The sequence below is a fragment of the Mesoplodon densirostris genome, chromosome 3 (genome assembly GCF_025265405.1).
Source record: "Mesoplodon densirostris isolate mMesDen1 chromosome 3, mMesDen1 primary haplotype, whole genome shotgun sequence".
In the NCBI taxonomy this organism is placed as follows: Eukaryota; Metazoa; Chordata; class Mammalia; order Artiodactyla; family Ziphiidae; genus Mesoplodon; species Mesoplodon densirostris.
In genome coordinates, this window is record NC_082663.1 from 150,309,062 (window position 1) to 150,321,632 (window position 12,571).

A 12,571-nucleotide genomic window follows, 5' to 3' on the forward strand; every position below is an offset into this window, starting at 1 on the left:
AGGGGGCGGCGGGGGTCCAGACAGGGAAAGGGCAGGTTGGAGGGCAGAGAGGGGAGGAGACGGGCGAGGTTGCAGTGGCCCGTAGCGGAAGTGGCACATGCCCATGGGCACAGACCAGGGCAGGGAAATAGCTAGGACCCCCTTCTCAGAGCTGGGCCAAGGGAGTGTTGGCCCCCCATGCAGACAAAGCTTAGCCTGGTTCTACCAGGCACATTATCTACCGGGAACAGGAAGCAGCCAGCTGGTGCCTGACCACTCTGACCTCCCCGGAAGGGCAGGCCACTCTCCTCTGCTTCTGGGCTCTTCCTGAGGGAGCAGCACCCCAACAGCACGAGTGAAGGCAGAGCAGCCCCTCGGCTACAGCCACAGACTGGGCACGGGGGACATTCTCCACCTCAGGCGGGGGAGCTTCACCCACACACACCCTCTCCCTCTGCATCTCTGTCGACAGCTCTGCTATTCACCCACCTGCCCAGGCTGACCACCACCACCACTGAAGAGTCCTTCTGGGTTCCTTTGTGCTCGGGGCCGAGCCATCTGGAAGTCCTGTTGGTCCCACTTCTGTTGCTCTCTATTCACAGCTTCTGGCACTGTGCAGCTTCAACCCTCCAGCAGCTGGGGCCTCAGGATAAAACTCAGGATTACACTCAAGATAAAACCCCAAACCCCAACAAAGCCCCCCCAAAGAACTGCCACTCTCTGCCTCAGTAACTCCACTTCAGACCTACTAGTCTCTGCTGGTCCTCAGTGAACCAGCCAAACTTCTTCCTGCCCCAGGGCCTTTGCACATGCTTTCCCCGCTGCCTGTTAAGCTCTTCCCCTGGCCTGTATGGCCAGCTGCTCCTCTCCTCTGGTCTCAGAGAGGCCTCCTCGACCACCTCAACCTGTCACATAACCCTATTCATTTCCTTTATGCCACACGCCACTGATTAAAATCATTTGTTATCTGCCTTGCTCCCATGCTGTGAACTGTCTGCGGGCAGCAAGTGTATCTGCCTTACCCACCACGGCACCCCAGGTCTAGAATAGACCAAGTTCAGTAAATATGTTAATGCTTGAAACCATGCTCTGACCTTCAAGGATGGGTATCTGTGTTGGAGGAATTCACCTCCTAGCAGATAAGAAGACACCGTTTGTTTCGGTGTCATCCCAGGAGATTACTGTACCGATTAGGATGAGAGCCTTTGGCTAAGGCGGTGGCAAGAGGATGAAGGGAAGGGAGAACGGGTTGGCATTCAGGGGTGGCCATCACCGCTGCACTTTTGTGGGAAGCCCCTGTCCCGCTACCATGAGCCTTCCTCACATCCTGGCAGTAGCAGCTCCGGGAAATCTCACGACCCACTGCTCACCATCCCATCCCTGCCTCCTAGGGAAGACGGATGTGATCTTCTCCATCAGGTGGTGTAAAACCAATCCAGTTGACAGAGAGTTAAATCTGCCCCCCCTCCCCAGCAACTCCAGAACACCGAGTTTAGGCAATGCAGCCACAAAATCAGGCAGCTGGTTAGCGATGTACTCGGTCCAGATGGATGGGACACCTGGGCTATGGTGCTCGCTGCAGGCCTGAAGAGCGGTTGCTTCTCATCTTTCCTCTCCAGCCTTCTCCCCACCAGGCAGAGGACCCCAGAGCAAGCTGGCAGCTGGCAGGGAGACGCGGGACCAGGCACTTGAGAATTCAGACCGCTGAGCGGGGACAAGCAGCCCAAGACAGCGATGCGGGACCTCAGGCTTTGGGATGCTGGTGGGCCAGCCTGGTTGCTAGGAGACGGTGGTGAGTGTAGGACGGATGACGCGGGGCTGTGTGGGCAGGGCTGGAGCCAGACCTGGCAGGCAGTCCAGGAGAGACAGACATGAAAGTGCAGATCTGCCAACCCCACCTGCAAAGCCACCAATAACGCAGAGAGCCTCAAAAACGCACTGCGTCTCCTGGTCCAAATAAGTTACACTCGGTGGTAGAGGGAGCATCTCCAAGGCTCAGCCAGTCCGAGACTTGTTTGGGGAAATGTTGGCTCCATCTTCTCCCTGGTCACCCGTTAGTTTGGCTTCCGGAATGAGAAGATGTTTCAGGTAAGCGGATTAAGGCTCTGCTGAGTGGACAAGCCAGAGGACCCATGTTTCTCCCTAAGGTGGAGAGGGCCGCCCAGGGTAAGGGGTGTGTGTGGGGGGGGTGTCACCCTGTTTATATCCACCCAAGTTCTGAAAAATAAGTGTACTGGGAAACAGATACTTGCACACCCATGTTCACCGCAGCATGATTCACAGCAGCCAAAATGTGGGAAAAAGCCAAAAGCCAAGTATCCATTAACAGATGATAAACAAATGTGGTCCATCCATACAATGGAATATTACTCAGCCTTAAAAAGGAAGGAGATTCTGACACCTGCTACAAATAACGTAGATGAACCTTGAGGACATGATGCTCAGTGAGAGAAACCAGACACAAAAGGACAAATACTGTCTGATTCCACTCATAGCAGGTCCCTAGAGGAGTCAAATCCACAGAGACAGGAAGTAGATGGTGGGGGCCAGGGGCTGGGGGAGGCAGAGGGGGAGTCCGTGTTTCATGGGGACAGAGTTTCAGTTTGGGGAGATGGGAAAGTTCTGGAGATGATGGCGGGGATGGTTGCCCAACAATGTGAAGGTACTTAATGCCACTGAACTGTGCACTTAAAAATGGTTACAATGGTGAATTTTATGTCTATTTTAACACAATAAAAAAATTTTAATGCATTGGGTTTTTCCAATTACAAAAACCTTGGAAGTTTCAGAAGAATGGAAGAAGGGAAGCAAAGTCAACCACTGTTAATACTCTGTGTTTCCTTCCAGTTTTCTCATTTTCTACACTCTTGGTTACAGATGGGCTGTTTATACGACTTTGATTCCTCCTTTTCTTCAGTTGACATTATAACAACTTTGATTTCTCAACTGTGTTTTCGAGGTGCTTAGATAAACTTTTCTAATTTAATTCTTCTGGGGACCTTTGGAGACAAATCTTTTTCATTATTATTATGGTGCTAATATACACATAATATAAAATTCACCACTCTATTTCAAAGTGTATGACTAAGCAGTTTTTGGTATTTTCACAGCATTGTGTAACCATCACCAATATTTAACTCCAGAACATTCCGTCATCCCCCACAGAAGCCCCATCCCCATTAGCAGTCACTCCCCATCCCCCTTCCCAGCCCCCAGCCATCATGAATCCACTTTCTGTCTCTGTGGATTTGCCTGTTCTGGATATTTCACACAAATGGAATCACACACTGTGTGTCCTTCTGTGTCTGGCTTCTCTCACTGAGCATCATATTCTCAAGGTCCGTCCACGTTGCAGTGTATGTCAGTGTTTCACTCTTTTTTTATGGAGGATAATATTCCAGTGTGTGGATGGACCACATTTTATCCATTCACCAGTTGATGGACATGTGGGTCATTTCCACTTTTTGGCTACTATGAAGAGATGTAATTTTTTTTTTTTTTTTTTTTTTCTTTTTGCGGTATGTGGGCCTCTCACTGTTGTGGCCTCTCCCGTTGCGGAGCACAGGCTCCGGATGCGCAGGCCCAGCGGCCATGGCTCACGGGCCCAGCCGCTCCGCGGCATATGGGATCCTCCCAGACCGGGGCACGAACCCGTATCCCCTGCATCGGCAGGCGGACTCTTAACCACTTGCGCCACCAGGGAGGCCCAAGAGATGTAATTTTTAATAGCTGCATAACATTGCACCAAATGAACATACCCTAATTTGCTTAACTGTTCCCCTACTGTTGGACATTTAGATTGTTTTCAAATTATAAATTATACCTCTTCAAACACATTCCTGAACAGTTGGGATTCTCTCCCTTCCACAGATGCCCAAGATCGAAAGGCATGAACATTTTAAGGCATGTGAAACTTCCACGTAGAAGAACGCATTCCACCAGAGGTTTGCGAGTTCCCCCGCACACCTTCCCCCACCACTGTAGACAAAGGAGCCTCATTCACTGTCCCCAAGTCAGGACTGTGCCCTTTTATTTTCCAAAATTCTTTTCTGCACATACGTTTAACAGTTAGGTTTCATTCTGGCACGCCTTGTATCCTCATTATACTGTTCTTTCATTATCTCATTCATTCAACACATGTTGATTGAACACCTATTATGTGCCATGGGCCATCACTCATAGGGCCTCCCTGTGTCTCCCATAGAGAATGTTGAAATTTACAATTTCAATCAGCAAACACCACTTTCTTGGGAGAACCCAAAGATGAACCAGAGTTGTAACTTCCTGCAGTGAGGGTGACTCTGTGGCCCTTTATCATATTAGTCATGGGGTGTCAGGTGCTCACTTCACCTCCTGAGCCTCTTATAAAATTGGATTGAAACTCATAGCAGCAAACTTGTAGAGCTGTGGGGAGAACTCAGTAATAAAATGCATTTTTTTTTAACACTTGCTGCCCAGAAAGGTTTAGCCTCAGGGACACGGCATGATGGAGGGCAGGGGTGAGAGTGAAAACCGGTGATTAAAATGGAAGTCACGCATGTTCCATGTGTGAGAAAAGCCCTACAGGTGCTGCTGATGTTCGGGGACTCCCCAGCAGTGGCCAGTCCCCCCCACAATCACCCCCAGAGTGAAGCCTCTCCCATGGCGAAGGGCTTCCTGTCAGCTCTGTAGCCCTCCCCTCATAAATCTTAGCCAGCGAAGAGGCCAAAACCCAAAGAGGGGGGGAAAGTAACTTGGAGGAAAGAGAGAATGAGAACAGAAGAAAGCAATTCTAGAAAAAAACCTTATGCATATATATTATACTCAGAGAGTGAATAGAAAGTTCACTAGCCAGGAAACAAGTTTAAATTTGCCTTTTGAAAAGGAACATCCAAAGAACCAGAAAAAGCTCTTGGAAATGAAAAACCTGAGGATAAAAATTCAAATGGCAACAGAAGCGTTGGAAGAAAAAAAAAAAGAGTGAGAAGATAAAAAGAAAAAAGTGTAGACAAGAAAATTAGATCAATCCAGGAAGCCCAATATATGACAAAGAAGAGTTCCACAGAGAGAGACCAGAGAAATTAAAAGTGGAAAAATCACCAGTGACATCATCCAAGGAAGTTTGCCAGGAATGGAAGATATGATAGAGCCCACTGAATGTACAGCACCACAGGTGAAAAATAGACCCACACCAAACCCACACTGTGAAAATGCAGGATGTGGAGAATAAAGAGAAGATGGAGCAGATTCTACAAGCTTCCAGAGAGAAAGGGAGTGACAAGCAGAAAATGAGGAAGCAGAACAGTTCAGATTGTTCAAATGCCCAAGACTGGAAGCTGGAAGACCTAAGGCAAGGTAATATATCCACTACTCAGAACACTTGTCCTCAGCCAAACCACCAATCACACAGGAGAGCTGAAGGAAAACACTTTCTCTGGAAATGCCCAGGGAGTATACCTTCCCAAAACAAGGGCACAAACCAAGAAACAGGAGACCTTACCCCAAGAAACTGGAGCTACATCCCAGGAATCCCAGGAGCTGAAGAAGAGAAGCCAGAAGGACAGCTGGGCAACAACTGCCCCTGTGAGGAGAAGTTAGTTCCACCTGAGGGGCTTGGGGAGAGAGAGAGTCACAGACACACAAAAAACAAAGGCAATCACTAACTCCAGGAAAATCAAAAAACAAGTCCTAGAAAATAAAAGTGTTCCTTAGTGCACACTGTTGCACTGTGAACAATATTTTCATATAATAACGTAAGCACTGAATATTCATTTAAACGAAAGTTGTGATATAACTTTTGGGAGAGCAATATGCCTAATAGAGCTAAATCTATACTTTCAGGAGTAGGAGATCAATGGACAATATTCAACTGGTAAATCCAGAGATGTGTAAACCATTATTTGGGAAGATGGAAGCAAATGCCAGAGAAACAGCCAATAGAAACAGCAGTGGCAGCCCTTGGGGAGTGAGACACACAGTGCTTTGTTTAAAACAGTTTTTTTTTAAGCTTCGCACAGTCTTCAGCACACAGCCAGACACTCTACAAGTATTGCTACTATTAATTTTGACAAGAAGAAAACATCCATACCTTCGAGGGGCTCATCACTGAGTTGGGGAGCTTTATGTAGTTTGGAGAGCACTTGAGAGCTTACTATGTGCCATGAATAGTGACACATTTAATTTAATAGATGAGAAGTGCACTTATAGGATCAAATAGATTAGAAAATGTGCCTACTTATAAGAAAATAAAGACAGAGAGAGACCAGAGGTCAGCAAACTCCAGCACACTTACCCACCATCTAGCACACACCATCTGATTTTGTGCATCCAGTGAGCTAAAAATGGTTCTTTACATTTTTTAAAAAATATTTTTAAAATTTTATTTATTTATATATTTATTTTTTGCTGTGTTGGGTCTTCATTGCTGCGCGCGGGCTCTCTGTAGCTGCGGCGAGCGGGGGCTACTATTCGTTGAGGTGCACAGACTTCTCATTGTGGTGGCTTCTCTTGTTGTGGAGCATGGGCTCTAGGCCCGTGGGCTTCAGTAGTTGTGGCACTCGGGCTCAGTAGTTGTGGCTCGAGGGCTCTAGAGCACAGGCTTAGTAGTTGTGGCGCACGGGCTTAGTTGCTCCATGGCATGTGGGATCTTCCCGGAACAGGGCTCGAACCCGTGTCCCCTGCAGTGGCAGGCGGATTCTTAACCACTGTGCCACCAGGGAAGCCCGGTTCTTTACATTTTTAGACGGCGGGGAAAAAAGAGTCACAATATTGCATGACATGTGAATAGTACATGAAGTTGAAATTTCAGCATCCATAAGTAACGTTTTATTGGAATGCAGCCATACCTGTTCTCTTTCCCTTGTGTTCTCTCTCTCTGGTGGTTTTCGAGCTACAACGGCAGAGCTGAGTAGTCAAGACATGTGGCCCTTGACAGAGAGTTTGCTGACTCCTACGTTAGAGGATGAGGGTGTGGGGGACAGGATAGGGAGGATCAAGGTGGATCCTGGAGCAGGGGCACAGGGGCAAGTCTTTCGGTACCTTGTGGATCGCCCGCTGTCCCTCTAACTTTACCCTCTCACACAACTCTGTGTTCATTTGTTCTGGGAGGGCCTACTGCATGCCAGGCTCCAGAGATAAATGCTTGCCCAGGCCAGAGCCAGTCCCTACCCTCGCTCACAGAGCCTACGCTCTGTCAAGGGGAGCAAGGTGAGTCAAAGGCAGTCAACAGGAGCAAGACAGGGTAACCGGCAGTGATTCGGGCTTTGATGGTGGGTTGCCCCTCTGAGTGGTCAGGCACGGAGGAGTTGGAAATGATAAGAAGGAGCCTGCCTTGCGAAGAGCTGAGAGGAGCACACAGTAGGAGGCAAAAACAGCACGTGCAAAGGCCCTGAGGCTGGACGGTGCCTGGAGCATTTGAGGAACAGGAGAGAGCTGGGAGCAGAGAGGTGACAGCGGCCTGCCAAGCCACAGCGGGGAGCTGGGTTTTGCGAGCATAGCAGGCAGCAGGGGAAGGTTCCAAGCCAGGAGGTAACACAGACCCATGTTACATATATTGAACCCTTGAGCATGCCTGGGAAGTGAGGTGCCCAGCTCCACCTTTGGTACAAGGAAGATGGGACCAAGGGACATGGGGGAAGAGCAGGCACCCTCTCCCATCAAAGGCAGATCCGCCTGAAGCTCACCCTTGGCACCCAAAGCAGGTCGTCCAAGAGGCCCTTCCTTGGACAAGTCAAGAATGGCCCAGCAGACCGCACTCTGGTTGCAAAGCATTTTTCCTCGAAAGAGGGGAGTATTCCTGCGCTGAATCCCCTGCGTCCCCTGGCAGGGAGAGAAAGCTAAATGTGAAGGTGTGTTAATTGGGGCAGTCTGATCCAGCCGAGTCTGATCCGGTGTGCTCCAGCCGAGGATCCGCTGGGGCTGTGCAGCTCAGCTGTCCCCACAGCTGGCAGCAGCTGCCCTGCCTCACCTGCCCCTCCACATCCAGAAAGCTGTTACTGGCGCGTTCTCTTCGGGAGGTCTACCGTGTGCCCCACACCTTGCCGGGCAGCCAGTATGTGGGCCCTGGAGCCAGACGGGCCTGAGCTTAAAGCTCAGCCCACCACTTCCCATGTCCTGGAGCATGGCAGCCTCTGAGCCTCAGCTTTCTCATCTGAAAAATGGGTCCAGTGAGAGTGCTCACCTCACAAGTGACAGGCACTGCTCATTACCTCTTCTCTCCCCAACATTCACTGGCTTAAAAAGTATGTTCTGAGCACCTGCTGTGTGCCAGGTACTGAGGCCACAGCAGTGAATGACACCATCCAAAATCCCTGCCTTCAGGGAGCTGACGTTCTAGAGAAGACGCAGCCAGTAAACAAGATAAAGTAAAATATATGTTCGGTCTGTAGTGGTAGTTCTACAGAGCTTCAAAGGAAGGGGGTGTGAAGTGTCAGCGGGTTGAAATATTCTGTGGGGTTTCTGGAATGTTGGGTATGTCTGGGAAAGTGTCCCAGGCAGGAGGAACAGGAATGCAAAGGCCCTGAGATGGGAGTGAGCCTGGGAGCTTTGAGGAAGAGGAGGCCAGTGCTCCCGCCTCCCCATCTTCCTTGGCCCCTAGTGTAAAGTCCATATTTCCCAGCTTCCCCTGCTCCTGGGTTTGGCCTTGTAGCTAAATTCTACCCAATGGGAAGAAGGGAAGGTGTCATGTGCATCTTGCAGGAAAAGTCCTTAAGAGGAAGAGGTGCACCATTGTTCTCTGAAACTTCCTGCTTCCTGCTGGCTGGAATGCAGATGGGATGGATGGAGCTTGAGCAGTCATCTTGTATCAAGAAGTGGAAATTCAAGTGCTGAGAAAGGCAGAGCCAGAAGACGGCAGGAGCCTGGGTCCCTGTCACAGCCCTCGATTGCCTCCCTCAGAGAGGATTAATTCCTATCTAATTCAAACCTCTAGCACTGGGGGTCTTCCACCCCGTGTAGCCAATCCTAATTCCAACTGATGCATTACGTAGTAAAGTGTCTGTCACATGATGCCCTTTGTTCACGCCTACTATGATTTTCCTCTGTATTAGTAAAGGAGAATAAGAAATGTGCCCCGCCCTTGAGAAGTTTAGAACCCCAGTGGGGGAGTCCGCGGGCCTGACTCTCAGCCCCAGCCAGCTGTGTGACCAAGGGCAAGCAGCCTCGCCTCTCTGTCTCAGCTGCTCCAATTCCAGAGAGAGGATCGGCCCCAGTAGTCTCCAAGAGCTTGGAGAAGGGAGGGTTGGGCAAACTGCAACAGTGAAAACAGGAGAAAGATGAGAAAGGTGAGAACAGTGAGATTTGGACGAGCAAAAGAAAGGCCTTTGGGAGGGGGATGGGGTAGGTCCATCAGGGCTCCTCTGTTGCCAGCGCCACCTGACCCAGTGGGTGGACGGCGGATTTATCAGCTTGTGGAAGGGGACACCCAGGAGTTCCCTCTTCCTAGCTGAGTTTAGGGCAACCTAATCTGACTCACCAGTTCCACATCATAGAGTCCGTTCTTTTCTTTTCTTTTCTTTTCTTTTTTTGGCCACTCGGCATGTGGGATCTTAGTTCCCCTACCAGGAATCAAACCCACACCTCCTGCATTGGAATCGCGGAGTCTTAACCACTGGACCACCAGGGAAGCCCCGATTCCGTTCATTTCAACACCGAACTTCTGGTCCCATTTTCAGTACTAGGAATCCCTTTGGTTGCAAGTCGCAGAAACCCCCTCCCGAAGCCACCAAAAAGCAAAGACCAGCTTCCAACACTAGGCAGAGCATGAACTCCACGCATGGCTGGATCCAAGCATTTGAATTCTCCCCGAGGGGTTCAGTCTCTCTGCTTCCCTTGGGCTGGTTCCTCCTCAGGCAGGCTGATGGGCTTAGTCACTAAGGCCAGGTCCACGCCCGTCACACAGCAAGATGAGAGGGCTAGTGTTGTGTCCTTTCAGGGCATAGAAGTGGGGTCTTACTCTGAGAAAGATGGGGAAGGCTTCAAAAAGATGGCGAGAGTTGGGGATGCCCTCTGGACAAGGGGGTAGGACATCCCAGGCAGAGGGGACAGCCAGGCAAACTCCTGCAGTTCAGCGCTGCCAGACTGGGAGATACTTGGTAGGAACAGGAGACAAGCCCCAGGGGGTCAGCTGGAGGCTGAACATGAAGAGCCCTGAGTGCCAGACTGAGCATTTGAGGCTCTGTCCTCGGGCAGTGGGGAGCTATGCAAGGGTATAGAGTGTGGAGTGGGAGGGCACAACCACGTTTTCATCCCGTGTTGGTGCAGTGGAAGGTGTATGATAGCAAGGCGGAAAACTGGAGGCAACCGGGAGAGCAGGGAGGGGGCTTCTGTGTCACCAGCCTGCACCACATGGCTTGCCTGGGGCGGGGTGGGGTCAGAGAATTTCTGGAATCAAGTCAACAGGACTGAAATGTGGAGGGTGGGAAGTCTGGCACTGGGGAAGTCTGGGAGACCGATCCATGATGTGGCTACCAACTGGCTTCAGGCTGGTAGAAGGCAAGAGACAGGAGAAACGTATTGCCATCTCCAGGGACTGGAAGAGCCATCGCGTCTTTGTGATTCAAAGTGGCGGGTTCGGGCCTCCCTGGTGGCGCAAGTGGTTAAGAGTCCGCCTGCCGATGCAGGGGATACGGGTTCGTGCCCCGGTCTGGGAGGATCCCATATGCCGCGGAGCGGCTGGGCCCGTGAGCCATGGCCGCTGGGCCTGCGCATCCGGAGCCTGTGCTCCGCAACGGGAGAGGCCACAACAGTGAGAGGCCCACATACCGCAAAAAAGAAAAAAAAAAAAAAAAAAAAGTGGTGGGTTCTTGGATGCCTCCAGAGATGGGGAGCTCACCCCTTATGACCCAAATAAACCATGGACTCAAATCTATCCCCCTAGAGTCAGGCACAGCTCCATGCCCCATGCCCACACCATGGGGCCTCCCTCACCCAGGCCAGCCCTTGTTGCTTTGGGCACCTGATGCTGTCTCCTTTTAAGACTGTCGTCCAGGGCTTCCCTGGTGGCACAGTGGTTAAGAATCCGCCTGCCAATGCAGGGGACATGGGTTCGAGCCCTGGTCTGGGAAGATCCCACATGCCACGGAGCAACTAAGCCCATGCACCACAACTACTGAGCCTGTGCTCTAGAGCCCGCAAGCCACTACTACTGAGCCCACGTGCCACAACTACTGAAGCCTGCGCGCCTAGAGCCTGTGCTCCGCAACAAGAGAAGCCACTGCAGTGAGCAGCCCGCGCGCCACAATGAAGAGTAGCCCCTGCTCGCCGCAACTAAAGAAAGCCTGCGCGCAGCAATGAAGACCCAACACAGCCAAAAATAAATAAATTAATTAATTAAATTTTTAAAAAAAGACTGTCCTCCAGTCTCAACACCTCTGGTTTCTCTGGTTATTCATTCCAGGGAAGGGCCTCCCAGAGTGTGGGACAAGGACCCCTGGGGGTCCTGGGGAGGATGTCGTTGTTTCTCAGACACCAAGTATCATGGTTTTGCAGGGAGAGAAAGCAGACCCCTTCGACCTCCTCCCATCTCTCTGGCTGCATCAAGGAGACAGTCTCCATGGTGTGCCAGGGTGTTGGGGTGTCTTAAGCACAGGCTCATGGCCTTGCTGAGCAGAGCAGGCAGACTTCCATCGTGGGCCTGGGGCCACTGAAGTGGCTGGTGTGACTAGTGGTGCTGCTGGGTTTCCGCTGTGGCTACTTTGACGCTGCATTTCTATTTTGGGCAAGTGATGATGGTTTGCCGTATATGGTTGGCCCCCAGTGACCCCGCTGAATGCCGGCTGCAGGGTCCCCAGCCCCTTGGTCCAAAGCAGTGCCTGTGGCTGGGAAGGGGGGCGCTGGGGCACACCCTGGGATGATCCCACAGCCAGATCCATGGAGCACAGGGAGCCTGACCAGCAGGAAACCTCCCTGCAAATGCTGCCAGCATTAGTAAATTACACCACCACAGAGAAAGACATCCTCCCCCTTGCTCGCCTCCTACGTGCTTCCTTCACTGGGAATAACCCTTTGCCGGTTGGAGGGTCCCCTTCTGGAATGTTCCCCTTGGACTTACTGTCTCCTGTGTAATGTGAATGGGATCGTGCATTTTGTTTTGTATCACATTCTGGTAAGTGGTGGTTGTTTTTGACAACCAGAGATTTTAGCATTTTAATACACATAGTTTCCTAGTTTTTGCTGCATAATATTGCATGATATTGAATATCTGTAATTCTTGTAACTGGGCCTCTATTGCCAGAAGTCACATGACACCTTAGAGGCACAGACAGCCTTTTGGGGTACCAGAAAATTAAATTCTGGGCATCTTGCTTCATCACCCTGCTGAGATCAGCTTCATCCTTGTCCAAGCGGCGTCCTCCACTCATAGAAAGAATTGTAAGGGAGATCGCAGAGCGACAGCTGGGAGCCAGGCCCCCAGGCCATGAAATGCTCATCAAGTTGTCCTCTGAGCTGGAAGCTGGTGCTGCCTGGCCCTACAGAGGAGGAAACTGAGGCTGGGAGGGGAGGGCAGCTGCCTCTGGCACAGCTGCGTTGGCACTGTGGAGGCCCCACTCTTACCATCCAAGGATGGCTGCTCTGCCAGGAGGCCTCCAGTTCCAGGTGATTTTTTTCCTGTGGC